Raw genomic sequence first — 16,430 nt, forward strand, 5'->3', positions numbered from 1 at the left:
CACAATAAAGGTTCAAAGCATAGACAGTAGGAAGAGTCAGTCTTCTTGTACTTAAGTCGGCATTGTGCCTTTTGTATTTAATTCCGATGCAATTTCTGTGTTTCATCGTCAATAAGAAGCTCCAAGGGATACAGTAAACCTGAAGTGAGGTATCGGAATCTATAATCAGTGTAACAGGAATGGTTCAAATCATAGACAGTAAGAAGAGTCAGTCTTCTTGTACTTAAGTCGGCGCTGTGGCTTTTGTATACAATTCCGACGCAATTTCTGTGTTTCATCGTCAATAAGAAGTTCCAAGGGATACAGTAAACCTGAAGTGAGGCATCGGAATCTATAACTAGTGTCACAGGAATGGTTCAAAACATAGTCAGTAAGAAGAGTCCGTCTTCTTGTACTTGAGTCGGCATTGTGCCTTTCGTATTTAATTCCGATGCAATTTCGGTGTTTCATCGTCAATAAGAAGGTCCAAGGGATACTGTAAACCTGAAGTGAAGCATCAGAATCTATAACTAGTGTCATAGGTTCGGTTGATATCATAGACAGTAAGAAGAGTCAGTCTTCTTGTACTTAAGTCGGCATTGTGCCCTTTCTATTTAAATCCGATGCAATTTCTGTGTTTCATCATCAATAAGAACGTCAGAGGGATACAGTAATCCTGAAGTCAAGCGTCGGGGTCTATAAGAAGTGTCACAGGAATGGTTCAAATCATAGTCAGTAAGAAGAGTCTGTCTTCTTGTACTTCAGTCGGCATTCTGCCTTTTCTATTTAATTCCGATGCAATATCTGTGTCTCATCGTCAATAAGGAGGTCCAAGGGATACAGTAAACCTGGAGTGAAGCATCGAAATCTACAACTAGTGTCACAGGAATGGTTCAAAACATAGACAGTAAGACGAGTCAGTCTACTTGTACTTATGTTGACATTGTGCCTTTTGCATTTAATTCCGATGCAATTTCTGTGTTTCATCGTCAATAAGAAGGTCCAAGGGATACAGTACTCCTGAAGTGAAGCATCGGAATCTATAACTAGTGTCACAGGAATGGTTCAAATCATAGACATTAAGAGGAGTCAGTCTTCTAGTACTTAAGTCGTCATTGTGCCTTTTTTATTTAATTCCGATGCAATTTCTGTGTTTCATTGTCACTAAGAAGGTCAGAGCGATACAATAAACCTGAAGTGAAGCATCGGAATCCATAAGTAGTGTCACAGGAATGGTTCAAAACATAGACAGTAGGAAGAGTTAGTGTTCTTGGACTTAAGTCAGCATTTTGCCTTTTGTATTTAATTCCCATGCAATTTCTGTGTTTCATCATCAATAAGAAGGTCCAAGGGATACATTAAACCGGAAGTGAGGCATCGGAATCTATAACTAGTGTCACAGGAATGGTTCAAAACATAGTCAGTAAGAAGAGTCAGTCTTCTTGTACTTAAGTCGGCATTGTGCCTTTTGTATTTAATTCCGATGCAATTTCTGTGTTTCATCGTCAATAAGAAGGTCCAAGGGATACACTAAACATTACTGAAGAAACGGAATCTAAAACTGGTCTCACAGGAAATGTTCAAAACATAGTCAGCAAGTAGAGTCAGTCTTCTTGTACTTACGTCGGCATTGTGCCTTTTCTATTTAAATCCGCTGCAATTTCTGTGTTTCGGCGTCAATATGAATGTCCAAGGGATACAGTAAACCTAAAGTGAAGCATCTGAATCTGTAACTAGTATCACAGGAATGGTTCAAAACATAGTCAGTAAGAAGAGTCAGTCTTCTTGTACTTCGGTCGGCATTGTGCCTTTCCTATTTACTTCCGATGCAATTTCTGTGTATTATCGTCAATAAGAAGGTCAGAGGGATACAATAAACCTTAAGTAAAGCATCGGAATCTATAACTAGTGTCACAGGAATGGTTCAAAACATAGTCACTAAGAAGAGTCAGTCTTCTTGTACTTAAGTCGGCATTGTCCTTTTTCTATTTAATTTCGATGCAATATCTGTGTTTCATCGTCAATAAGAAGGTCAGAGGGATACAGTGAACCTGAAGTGAAGCATCGGAATCTATTACAACTGTCACAGGAATGGTTCAAAACATAGACTGTAGGAAGAGTCAGTGTTCTTGTACTTAAGTCGGCATTGTGCCTTTTGTATTTAATTCCGATGCAATTTCTGTGTTTCACCGTCAATAAGAAGGTCCAAGAAATACAGTAAACCTGAAGTGAGGCATCGGAATCTATAACTAGTGTCACAGGAATGGTACAAAGCATAGACAGTAAGAAGAGTCAGTCTTCTTGTACTTAAGTCAGCATTGTGCCTTTTCTGTTTAATTCCGATGCAATTTCTGTGTTTCATCGACAATAAGAAGGTCAGAGGGGTACAGTAAACCTGAAGTGAAGCATCGGAATCTATAACTAGTGTCACAGGAATGGTTCAAAACATAGACAGTAGGAAGAGTCAGTCTTCTTGTACTTAAGTCGGCATTGTGCCTTTTGTATTTAATTCCGATGCAATATCTGTGTCTCATCGTCAATAAGAAGGTCAGAGGGATACAGTAAACCTGAAGTGAAGCATCGGAATCGATAACTTGTGTCACAGGAATGGTTCAAAACATAGACAGTAGGAAGAGTCAGTCTTCTTGTACTTGAGTCGGCGTTGTGCCTTTTGTATACATTTCTGATGCAATTTCTGTGCTTCATCGTCAATAAGAAGGTCAGAGGGAAACAGTAAAACTAAAGTGAAGCATCAGAATCCATAACTAGTGTCACAATAAAGGTTCAAAACATAGACAGTAGGAAGAGTCAGTCCTTTTGTACTTGAGTCGGCTTTGTGACTTTTGTATTTAATTCCGATGCAATTTCTGTTTTTCATCGTCAATAAGAAGGTCAGAGGAATACATTAAACCTGAAGTGAAGCATCGCAATCTATAACTAGTGTCACAGGAATGGTTTAAACATAGACAGTGGGAAGAGTCAGTCTTCTTTTACTTAAGTCGGCATTGAGCCTTTTCTATTTAATTCCGATGCAATTTCTATGATTCATCGTCAATAAGAAGTTCAGAGGGATACAGTAAACCTGAAGTGAAGCATCGGAATCTATAACTAGTGTCACAGGAATGGTTCAAAACATAGACAGTAGAAAGAGTCAGTCTTCTTGTACATAAAACGGCATTGTGCCTTCTGTATTTAATTCCGATGCAATTTCTGTGTTTCATCGTCAATAAGAAGGTCCAAGGGATACAGTAAACCTGAAGTGAAGCATCAGAATCTATAACTAGTGTCACAGGTTCGGTTGAAATCATAGACAGTAAGAAGAGTCAGTCTTCTTGTACTTAAGTCGGCATTGAGCCTTTTGTATGTAATTCAGATGCTATTTCTGTGTTTCATCGTCAACAAGAAGGTCCAAGGGATACAGTAAACCTGGAGTGAAGCATCGAAATCTATAACTAGTGTCACAGGAATGGTTCAAAACATAGACAGTAAGACGAGTCAGTCTACTTGCCCTCCGCCACACACCGTTGGGTGGCTTGCGGAGTATCAATGTAGATGTAGATGTAGATGTACTTATGTCGACATTGTGCCTTTTGCATTTAATTCCGATGCAATTTCTGTGTTTCATCGTCAATAAGAAGGTCCAAGGGATACAGTACTCCTGAAGTGAAGCATCGGAATCTATAACTAGTGTCACAGGAATGGTTCAAATCATAGACATTAAGAGGAGTCAGTCTTCTAGTACTTAAGTCGTCATTGTGCATTTTCTATTTAATTCCAATGCAATTTCTGTGTTTCATTGTCATTAAGAAGGTCAGAGGGATACAATAAACCTGAAGTGAAGCATCGGAATCTATAAGTAGTGTCACAGGAATGGTTCAAAACATAGACAGTAGGAAGAGTTAGTGTTCTTGTACTTAAGTCAGCATTTTGCCTTTTGTATTTAATTCAGATGCAATTTCTGTGTTTCATCATCAATAAGAAGGTCCAAGGGATACATTAAACCGGAAGTGAGGCATCGGAATCTATAACTAGTGTCACAGGAATGGTTCAAAGCATAGTCAGTAAGAAGAGTCAGTCTTCTTGTACTTAAGTCGGCATTGTGCCTTTTGTATTTAATTCCGATGCTGTTTCTGTGTTTCATCGTCAATAAGAAGGTTCAATGGATACACTAAACATTAGTGAAGAAACGGAATCTAAAACTGGTCTCACAGGAAATGTTCAAAACATAGTCAGCAAGTAGAGTCAGTCTTCTTGTACTTAAGTGGGCATTGTGCCTTTTCTATTTAAATCCGATGCAATTTCTGTGTTTCGGCGTCAATAAGAATGTCCAAGGGATACAGTAAACCTAAAGTGAAGCATCGGAATCTGTAACTAGTGTCACAGGAATGGTTCAAAACATAGTCAGTAAGAAGAGTCAGTCTTCTTGTACTTCGGTCGGCATTGTGCCTTTCCTATTTACTTCCGATGCAATTTCTGTGTATTATCGTCAATAAGAAGGTCAGAGGGATACAGTAAACCTGAAGTAAAGCATCGGAATCTATAACTAGTGTCACAGGAATGGTTCAAAACATAGTCACTAAGAAGAGTCAGTATTCTTGTACTTAAGTCGGCATTGTGCCTTTTCTATTTAATTTCGATGCAATATCTGTGTCTCATCGTCAATAAGAAGGTCAGAGGGATACAGTAAATTTGAAGTGAAGCATCGGAATCGATAACTAGTGTCACAGGAATGGTTCAAAACATAGACAGTAGGAAGAGTCAGTCTTCTTGTACTTGAGTCTGCATTGTGACTTTTGTATATAATTCCGATGCAATTTCCGTTTTTCTCCGTCAATAAAAGTGTCAGAGGGATACAGTAAACCTGAAGTGAAGCATCGGAATCTATAACTAGTGTCACAGGAATGGTTCAAACATAGACAGTAGGAAGAGTCAGTCTTCTTGTACGTCAGTCGACATTGTGCCTTTTCTATTTGATTCCAATGCAATTTCTATGTTTCATCGTCAATAAGAAGGTCAGAGGGATACAGTGAACCTGAAGTGAAGCATCGGAATCTATAACTACTGTCACAGGAATGGTTCAAAACATAGACTGTAGGAAGAGTCAGTCTTCTTGTACTTAAGTCGGCATTGTGCCTTTTGTATTTAATTCCGATGCAATTTCTGTGTTTCACCGTCAATAAGAAGGTCCAAGAAATACAGTAAACCTGAAGTGAGGCATCGGAATCTATAACTAGTGTCACAGGAATGTTTCAAAGCATAGACAGTAAGAAGAGTCAGTCTTCTAGTACATAAGTCAGCATTGTGCCTTTTCTGTTTAATTCCGATGCAATTTCTGTGTTTCATCGACAATAAGAAGGTAAGAGGGGCACAGTAAACCTGAAGTGAAGCATCGGAATTTATAGCTAGTATCACAGGAATGTTCTAAACATAGTCAGTAAGAAGAGTGAGTCTTCTTGTACTCAAGTCGGTATTGTGCCTTTTCTATTTAATTCCGATGCGATTTCTGTGTTTCATCGTCAATAAGAGGGACAGAGGGATATAGTAAACCTGTAGTGAAGCATCGGGATGTATAACTAGTGTCACAGTAATGGTTCAAAACATAGACAGTAGGAAGAGTCAGTCTTCTTGTACTTGAGTCGGCGTTGTGCCTTTTGTATATATTTCCGATGCAATTTCTGTGCTTCATCGTCAATAAGAAGGTCAGAGGGATACTGTAAAACTAAAGTGAAGCATCAGAATCCATAACTAGTGTAACAATAAAGGTTCAAAACATAGACAGTAGGAAGTGTCATTCTTCTTGTACTTAAGTCGGCATTGTGCCTTTTGCATTTAATTCCGATGCAATTTCTGTGTTTCATCGTCAATAAGAGGGTCAGAGGGATACAGTAAAAATGAAGTGAGGTATCGGAATCTATAACTAGTGTCACAGGAATGGTTCAAATCATAGACAGTAAGAAGAGTCAGTCTTCTTGTACTTAAGTCGGCATTGTGCCTTTTGTATACATTTCCGATGCAATTTCTGTATTTCATCGTCAATAAGAAGGTCCAAGGGATACAGTAAACCTGAAGTGAGGCATCGGAATCTATAACTAGTGTCACAGGAATGGTTCAAAACATAGTCAGTAAGAAGAGTCAGTCTTCTTGTACTTAAGACGGCATTGTGCCTTATCTATTTAATTTCGATGCAATTTCTGTGTCTCATGGTCAATAAGAAGGTCCATGGGATGCAGTACACCTGAAGTGAAGCATCGGAATCTACAACTGGTGTCACAGGAATTGTTCAAAACATAGACAGTAAGAAGAGTCAGTCCTCTTGTACTTGAGTCGGCTTTGTGACTTTTGTATTTAATTCCGATGCAATTTCTGTTTTTCATCGTCAATAAGAAGGTCAGACGGATACAGTAAACCTGAAGTGCAGCATCGGAATCTATAACTAGTATCACAGGAATGGTTCAAAACATAGACAGTGGGAGGAGTCAGCCTTCTTATACTTAAGTCGGCATTGAGCCTTTTCTATTTAATTCCGATGCAATTTCTATGATTCATCGTCAATAAGAAGGTCAGAGGGATACAGTAAACCTGAAGTGAAGCATCGGAATCTATAACTAGTGACACAGGAATGGTTCAAAACATAGACAGTATGAAGAGTCAGTCTTCTTGTACAAGAGTCGGCATTGTGAATTTTGTATTTAATTCCGATGCAATTTCTGTGTTTCATCGTCAATAAGAAGGTCCAAGAGATACAGTAAAAATGAAGTGAGGTATCGGAATCTATAACTAGTGTCACAGGAATGGTTCAAATCATAGACAGTAAGAAGAGTCAGTCTTCTTGTACTTAAGTCGGCATTGTGCCTTTTGTATACAATTCCGATGCAATTTCTGTATTTCATCGTCAATAAGAAGGTCCAAGGGATACAGTAAACCTGAAGTGAGGCATCGGAATCTATAACTAGTGTCACAGGAATGGTTCAAAACATAGTCAGTAAGAAGAGTCAGTCTTCTTGTACTTAAGACGGCATTGTGCCTTATCTATTTAATTCCGATGCAATTTCTGTGTCTCATGGTCAATAAGAAGGTCCATGGGATGCAGTACACCTGAAGTGAAGCATCGGAATCTACAACTGGTGTCACAGGAATTGTTCAAAACATAGACAGTAAGAAGAGTCAGTCTTCTTTTACTTGAGTCGGCTTTGTGACTTTTGTATTTAATTCCGATGCAATTTCTGTTTTTCATCGTCAATAAGAAGGTCAGACGGATACAGTAAACCTGAAGTGCAGCATCGGAATCTAAAACTAGTATCACAAGAATGGTTCAAAGCATAGACAGTGGGAAGAGTCAGTCTCCTTGTACTTAAGTCGGCATTGAGCATTTTCTATTTAATTCCGATGCAATTTCTATGACTCATCGTCAATAAGAAGGTCAGAGGGATACAGTAAACCTGAAGTGAAGCATCGGAATCTATAACTAGTGTCACAGGAATGGTTCAAAACATAGACAGTAGGAAGAGTCAGTCTTCTTGTACTTAAGTCGGCATTGTGCCTTTTGTATTTAATTCCGATGCAATTTCTGTGTTTCATCGTCAGTAAGAAGGTCCAAGGGATACAGAAAACCTGAAGTGAGGCATCGGAATCTATAACTAGTATCACAGGAATGGGTCAAAACAAAGTCAGTAAGAAGAGTCAGTCTTCTTGTACTTAAGTCGGCATTGTGCCCTATCTATTTAATTCCGATGCAATTTCTGTGTCTCATGGTCAATAAGAAGGTCCATGGGATGCAGTACACCTGAAGTGAAGCATCGGAATCTACAACTGGTGTCACAGGAATGGTTCAAATCATAGACAGTAAGAAGAGTCAGTCTTCTTGTACTTAAGTCGGCATTGTGCCTTTTCTATTTAATTCCGATGCAATTTCTGAGTTTCATCATCAATAAGAAGGTCAGAGGGATACAGTAAACCTGAAGTGAAGCATCGGGGTCTATAACTAGTGTCACAGGAATGGTTCAAAACATAGTCAGTAAGAAGAGTCAGTCTTCTTGAACTTGAGTCGGCATTGTGCCTTTCGTATTTAATTCCGATGCAATTTCGGTGTTTCTTCGTCAATAAGATGGTCCAAGGGATACAGTAAACCTGAAGTGAAGCATCAGAATCTATAACTAGTGTCACAGGTTCGGTTCAAATCGTAGACAGTAAGTAGAGTCAGTCTTCTTGTACTTAAGTCGGCATTGTGCCCTTTCTATTTAATTCCGATGCAATTTCTGTGTTTCATCATCAATAAGAACGTCAGGGGGATACAGTAATCCTGAAGTGAAGCGTCGGGGTCTATAACTAGTGTCACAGGAATGGTTCAAAACATAGTCAGTAAGAAGAGTCAGTCTTCTTGTACTTAAATTGGCGTTGGGCCTTTTCTATTTAAATCCGATGCAATTTCTGTGTTTCGGCGTCAATAAGAATGTCCAAGGGATACTGTAAACCTAAAGTGAAGCATCGGAATCTGTAACTAGTGTCACAGGAATGGTTCAAAACATAGTCAGTAAGAAGAGTCAGTCTTCTTGTACTTCGGTCGGCATTGTGCCTTTCCTATTTACTTCCGATGCAATTTCTGTGTATTATCGTCAATAAGAAGGCCAGAGGGATACAGTAAACCTGAAGTGATGCATCGGAGTCTATAACTAGTGTCACAGGAATTGTTCAAAACATAGTCACTAAGAAGAGTCAGTCTTCTTGTACTTAAGTCGGCATTGTGCCTTTTCTATTTATTTCCGATGCAATATCTGTGTTTCATCGTCAGTAAGAAGGTCAGAGGGATATAGTAAACCTGTAGTAAAGCATCGGAATCTATAACTAGTGTCTCAGGAATGGTTGAAAACGTAGACAGTAGGAAGAGTCAGTCTTCATGTACTTAAGTCAGCATTGTGCCTTTTCTATTTATTTCCGATGCAATTTCAGTGTTTCATCATCAATAAGAATGTCCAAGGGATACAGTAAACCTAAAGTGAGGCATCGGAATCTATAACTAGTGTCACAGGAATGGTTCAAAACATAGTCAGGAAGAAGAGTCAGTCTTCTTGTACTTAAGTCGGCATTGTGCCTTTTGTAATTAATTCCGATGCAATTTCTGTGGTTCATCTTCAATAAGAAGGTCAGAGGGATTCCGTAAACCTAAAGTGAAGCAACGGAAACCGTAACTAGTGTCACAGGAACGGTTAAAACATAGACAGTAAGAAGAGTCAGTCTTCTTGTACTTAAGTCGGCATTGTGCCTTTTGTATTTAATTCCGATGCAATTTCTGTGTTTCATCGTCAATAAGAAGGTCCAAGGGATACAGTAAACCTAAAGTGAAGCATCGGAATCTATAACTAGTGTCACAGGAATGATTCAAAACATAGTCGGTAAGAAGAGTCAGTGTTCTTGTACCTAAGTCGGCATTGTGCCTTTTCTATTTAATTCCGATGCAATTTCTGTTTTTTATCGTCAATAAGAAGGTCTGAGAGGTACAGTAAACCTGAAGTGAAGCATCGGAATCTATAACTAGTGTCACAGGAATGGTTCAAAACATAGACGGTAAGAAGAGTCAGTTTTCTTGTACTTAAGTCGGCGTGGTCATTTTTCTATTTAATTCCGATGCAATTTCTGTGTTTTATCGTCAATACGAAGGTCTGAGAGATACAGTAAACCTGAAGTGAAGCATCGGAATCTATAACTAGTATCACAGGAATGGTTCAAAACATAGACAGTAGGAAGAGTCAGTCTTCTCGTACTTAAGTCGGCATTGTGCCTTTTGTATTTAATTCCGATGCAATTTCTGTTTTTCATCGTCAATAAGAAGGTCCAAGGGATAAAGTAAACCTGACGTGAGGCATCGGAATCTATAACTAGTGTCACAGGAATGGTTCAAAACATAGACAGTAAGAAGAGTCAGTCTTCTTGTACTTAAGTCGGCATTGTGCCTTTTCTATTTAAATCCGATGCAATTTCTGTGTTTCGTCGTCAATAAGAAGGTCCAAGGGATACAGTAAACCTAAAGTGAAGCATCGGAATCTGTAACTAGTGTCACAGGAATGGTTCAAAACTTAGTCAGTAAGAAGAGTCAGTCTTCTTGTACTTAAGTCGACATTGTGCCTTTTCTATTTACTTCCGATGCAATTTCTCTGTTTTATCGTCAATAAGAAGGTCAGTGGGATACTGTAAACCTGAAGTGAAGCATCGGAGTCTATAACTAGTGTCACAGGAATGGTTCAAAACATAGTCAGTAAGAAGAGCCAGTCTTCTTGTACTTAAGTCGGCATTGTGCCTTTTCTATTTAATTCCGATGCATTTTCTGTGTTTTATCGTCAATACGAAGGTCTGAGAGATACAGTAAACCTGAAGTGAAGCATCGGAATCTATAACTAGTGTAACAGGAATGGTTCAAAACATAGACAGTAGGAAGAGTCAGTCTTCTCGTACTTAAGTCGGCATTGTGCCTTTTGTATTAATTCCGATGCAATCTCTGTGTTTCATTGTCTATAAGAAACTCCAAGGGAAACAGTAAACCTCAAGTGAAGCATCGGAATCTATAACTAGTGTCACAGGAATGGTTCAAAGCATAGGCAGTAGGGAGAGTCAGTGTTCTTGTACTTAAGTCGGCATTGTGCCTTTTGTATTTAATTCCGATGCAATTTCTGTGTTTCATCATCAATAAGAAGCTCCAAGGGATACATTAAACCTGAAGTGAGGCATCGGAATCTATAACTAGATTCACAGGAATGGTTCAAAGCATAGTCAGTAAGAAGAGACAGTCTTCTTGTACTTAAGTCGGCATTGTGCCTTTTGTATTTAATTCCGATGCAATTTCTGTGTTTCATCGTCAATAAGAAGGTCCAAGGGATACACTAAACACATAGTGAAGAATCGGAATCTAAAACTGGTCTCACAGGAAATGTTCAAAACATAGTCAGCAAGTAGAGTCAGTATTCTTGTACTTAAGTCGGCATTGTGCATTTTCTATTTAAATCCGATGCAATATTTGTGTTTCGCCGTCAATAAGAAGGTCCAAGGGATACAGTAAACCTAAAGTGAAGCATCGGAATCTGTAACTAGTGTCACAGGATTGGTTCAAAACTTAGTCAGTAAGAAGAGTCAGTGTTCTTGTACTTAAGTCGGCATTGTGCCTTTTCTATTTACTTCCGATGCAATTTCACTGTTTTATCGTCAATACGAAGGTCAGAGGGATACTGTAAACCTGAAGTGAAGCATCGGAGTCTATAACTAGTGTCACAGGAATGGTTCAAAACATAGTCAGTAAGAAGAGTCAGTCTTCTTGTACTTAAGTCGGCAATGTGTCTTTTCCATTTAATTCCGATGCAATTTCTGTGTTTTATCGTCAATACGAAGGTCTGAGAGATACAGTAAACCTGAAGTGAAGCATCGGAATCTATAACTAGTGTCACAGGAATGGTTCAAAACACAGACTGTAAGATGAGTCAGTGTTCTTGTACTTAAGTCGGCATTTTCCTTTTCTGTTTAATTCCGATTCAACTTCTGTGTTTCATCGTCAATAAGAAGGTCAGAGGGATACAGTAAACCTGAAGTGAAGAATCGGTATCTATAACTAGTGTCACAGGAATGGTTCAAAACATAGACAGTAGGAAGAGTCCGTCTTCTTGTACTTAAGGCGGCGTTGTGCCTTTTGTATTTAATTCCGATGCAATTTCTGTGCTTTATCGTCAATAAGAAGGTCGGAGGGATACAGTAAACATGAAGTGAAGTATCAGAATCTATAACTTGTGTCACAAGAATGGTTCAAAACATAGACAGTAAGAAGAGTCAGTCCTCTTGTACTAAAAGACGGCATTGTGCATATTGTGTTTAGTTCCGATGCAATTTCTGTGTTTCATCGTCAATATGAAGGTCAAAGTGATACAGTAAACCTAAAGTGAAGCATCGGAATCTGTAAGTAGTGTCACAGGAATGGTTCAAAACATAGTCAATAAGAAGAGTCCGTCTTCTTGTACTTAAGTCGGCATTGTGCCTTTTCAAATTAATTCCGATGCAATTTCTGTGTTTTGTCGTCAATAAGAAGGTCAGAGGGGTACAGTAAACCTAAAGTGAAGCATCGGAATCTATAACTAGTGTCACAGGGATGGTTCAGAACATAGACAGTAGGAAGAGTCCGTCTTCTTGTACTTAAGTCTGCATTGTGCCTTTTGTATTTAATTCTGATGCAATTTCTGTGTTTCATCGTCAATAAGAAGGTCATGGGGATACAGTACACATGAAGTGAAGCATCGGAATCTATAACTAGTGTCACAGGAATGGTTCAAAACATAGACAGTAGGAAGAGTCAGTCTTCTCGTACTTAAGTCGGCATTGTGCCTTTTGTATTTAATTCCGATGCAATCTCTGTGTTTCATTGTCTATAAGAAAGTCCAAGGGAAACAGTAAACCTGAAGTGAAGCATCGGAATCTATAACTAGTGTCACAGGAATGGTTCAAAACAGAGACAGTAGGAAGAGTCAGTGTTCTTGTACTTAAGTCGGCATTGTGCCTTTTGTATTTAATTCCGATGCAATTTCTGTGTATCATCGTCAATAAGAAGGTCATGGGGATAAAGTACACATGAAGTGAAGCATCGGAATCTGTTACTAGTGTCACAGGAATGGTTCAAAACATAGACAGTAGGAAGAGTCAGTGTTCTTGTACTTAAGTCGGTATTGTGCCTTTTGTATTTAATTCCGATGCAATTTCTGTGTTTCATCATCAATAAGAACGTTCAAGGGATACATTAAACCTGAAGTGAGGCATCGGAATCTATAACTAGATTCACAGGAATGGTTCAAAGCATAGTCAGTAAGAAGAGTCAGTCTTCTTGTACTTAAGTCGGCATTGTGCCTTTTGTATTTAATTCCGAAGCAATTTCTGTGTTTCATCGTCAATAAGAAGGTCCAAGGGATACACTAAACATATAGTGAAGAATCGGAATCTAAAACTGGTCTCACAGGAAATGTTCAAAACATAGTCAGCAAGTAGAGTCAGTCCTCTTGTACTTAAGTCGGCATTGTGCATTTTCTATTTAAATTCGATGCAATTTCTATGTTTCGTCGCCAATAAGAAGGTCCAAGGGATACAGTAAACCTAAAGTGAAGCATCGGAATCTGTAACTAGTGTCACAGGAATGGTTCAAAACTTAGTCAGTAAGAAGAGTCAGTCTTCTTGTACTTAAGTCGGCATTGTGCCTTTTCTATTTACTTCCGATGCAATTTCTCTGTTTTATCGTCAATAAGAAGGTCAGAGTGATACTGTAAACCTGAAGTGAAGCATCGGAGTCTATAAGTAGTGTCACAGGAATGGTTCAAAACATAGTCAGTAAGAAGAGTCAGTCTTCTTGTACTTAAGTCGGCATTGTGTCTTTTCCATTTAATTCCGATGCAATATCTGTGTTTCATCGTCAATAAGAAGGTCAGAGGGATACAGAAAACCTGTAGTGAAGCATCGGAATCTATAACTAGTGTCACAGGAATGGTTCAAAACATAGACAGTAGGAAGAGTCAGTCTTCATATACTTAAGTCAGCATTGTGCTTTTGCTATTTATTTCCGATGCAATTTCTGTGTTTCATCATCAATAAGAAGGTCCAAGGGATACAGTAAACCTGAAGTGAGGCATCGGAATCTATAACTAGTGTCACAGGAATGGTTCAAAACATAGTCAGGAAGAAGAGCCAGTCTTCTTGTACTTAAGTCGGCATTGTGCCTTTTTTATTTAATTCCGATGCAATTTCTGTGTTTTATCGTCAATACGAAGGTCTGAGAGATACAGTAAACCTGAAGTGAAGCATCGGAATCTATAACTAGTGTCACAGGAATGGTTCAAAACATAGACAGTAGGAAGAGTCAGTCTTCTCGTACTTAAGTCGGCATTGTGCCTTTTGTATTTAATTCCGATGCAATTTCTGTGTTTCATCGTCAATGAGAAGGTCCAAGGGATAAAGTAAACCTGAAGTGAAGCATCTGAATCTATAACTAGTGTCACAGGAATGGTTAAAAACATAGACAGTAAGAAGAGTCATTTCTCTTGTACTTAAGTCGGCATTGTGCCTTTTCTGTTTAATTCCGATGCAAATTCTGTGTTTTGTCGTCATTAAGAAGGTCAGAGGGATACAGTAAGCCTGAAGTGAAACATCGGAATCTATAACTAGTGTCACAGTAATGGATAAAACATAGACAGTAAGAAGAGTCAGTCTTCTTGTACTTAAGTCGGCATTGTGCCTTTTGTATTTAATTCCGATGCAATTTCTGCTTTTCATCGTCAATAAGAAGGTCCAAGGGATAAAGTAAACCTGAAGTGAGGCATCGGAATCTATAACTAGTGTCACAGGAATGGTTCAAATCATAGACAGTAAGAAGAGTCAGTCTTCTTGTACTTAAGTCGGCATTGTTCCTTTTGTGTTTAATTCCGATGCAACTTCTGTGTTTCATCGTCAATGAGAAGGTCAGAGTGATACAGTAAACCTGAAGTGTAGCATCGGTATCTGTAACTAGTGTCACAGGAATGGTTCAAAACATAGACAGTAGGAAGAGTCCGTCTTCTTGTACTTAAGTCGGCATTGTGCCTTTTGTATTTAATTCCGATGCAATTTCTGTGTTTTATCGTCAATAAGAAGGTCGGAAGGATACAGTAAACATGAAGTGAAGTATCAGAATCTATAACTAGTGTCACAAGAATGGTTCAAAACATAGACAGTAAGAAGAGTCAGTCTTCTTGTACTTAAGACGGCATTGTGCATTTTGTATTTAGTTCCGATGCAATTTCTGTGTTTCATCGTCAATATGAAGGTCAAAGGGATACAGTAAACCTAAAGTGAAGCATCGGAATCTGTAACTAGTGTCACAGGAATGGTTCAAAACTTAGTCAGTAAGAAGAGTCAGTCTTCTTGTACTTAAGTCGGCATTGTGCCTTTTCTATTTACTTCCGATGCAATTTCTCTGTTTTATCGTCAATAAGAAGGTCAGAGTGATACTGTAAACCTGAAGTGAAGCATCGGAGTCTATAAGTAGTGTCACAGGAATGGTTCAAAACATAGTCAATAAGAAGAGTCCGTCTTCTTGTACTTAAGACGGCATTGTGCCTTTTCAAATTAATTCCGATGCAATTTCTGTGTTTTGTCGTCAATACGAAGATCAGAGGGATACTGTAAACGTAAAGTGAAGCATCGGAATGTATAACTAGTGTCACAGGGATGGTTCAGAACATAGACAGTAGGAAGAGTCCGTCTTCTTGTACTTAAGTCGGCATTGTGCCTTTTGTATTTAATTCCGATGCAATTTCTGTGTTTCATCGTCAATATGAAGGTCAAAGGGATACAGTAAACCTAAAGTGAAGCATCGGAATCTGTAACTAGTGTCACAGGAATGGTTCAAAACTTAGTCAGTAAGAAGAGTCCGTCTTCTTGTACTTAAGTCGGCATTGTGCCTTTTGTATTTAATTCCGATGCAATCTCTGTGTTTCATTGTCTTTAAGAAAGTCCAAGGGAAACAGTAAACCTGAAGTGATGCATCGGAATCTATAACTAGTGTCACATTAATGGTTCAAAACATAGACAGTAGGAAGAGTCAGTGTTCTTGTACTTAAGTCGGCATTGTGCCTTTTGTATTTAATTCCGATGCAATTTCTGTGTTTCATCATCAATAAGAACGTCCAAGGGATACATTAAACCTGAAGTGAGGCATCGGAATCTATAACTAGATTCACAGGAATGGTTCAAAGCATAGTCAGTAAGAAGAGTCAGTCTTCTTGTACTTAAGTCGGCATTGTGCCTTTTGTATTTAATTCCGATGCAATTTCTGTGTTTCATCGTCAATAAGAAGGTCCAAGGGATACACTAAACATATAGTGAAGAATCGGAATCTAAAACTGGTCTCACAGGAAATGTTCAAAACATAGTCAGCAAGTAGAGTCAGTCTTTTTGTACTTAAGTCGGCATTGTGCATTTTCTATTTAAATCCGATGCAATTTCTGTGTTTCGTCGCCAATAAGAAGGTCCAAGGGATACAGTAAACCTAAAGTGAAGCATCGGAATCTGTAACTAGTGTCACAGGAATGGTTCAAATCTTAGTCAGTAAGAAGAGTCAGTCTTCTTGTACTTAAGTCGGCATTGTGCCTTTTCTATTTACTTCCGATGCAATTTCTCTGTTTTATCGTCAATAAGAAGGTCAGAGTGGTACTGTAAACCTGATGTGAAGCATCGGAGTCTATAAGTAGTGTCACAGGAATGGTTCAAAACATAGTCAGTAAGAAGAGTCAGTCTTCTTGTACTTAAGTCGGCATTGTGTCTTTTCCATTTAATTCCGATGCAATATCTGTGTTTCATCGTCAATAAGAAGGTCAGAGGGATACAGAAAACCTGTAGTGAAGCATCGGAATGTATAACTAGTGTCACAGGAATGGTTCAAAACATAGACAGTAGGAAGAGTC

Source organism: Schistocerca americana, unplaced genomic scaffold, assembly GCF_021461395.2.
Source record: "Schistocerca americana isolate TAMUIC-IGC-003095 unplaced genomic scaffold, iqSchAmer2.1 HiC_scaffold_17, whole genome shotgun sequence".
Classification (NCBI taxonomy): Eukaryota; Metazoa; Arthropoda; class Insecta; order Orthoptera; family Acrididae; genus Schistocerca; species Schistocerca americana.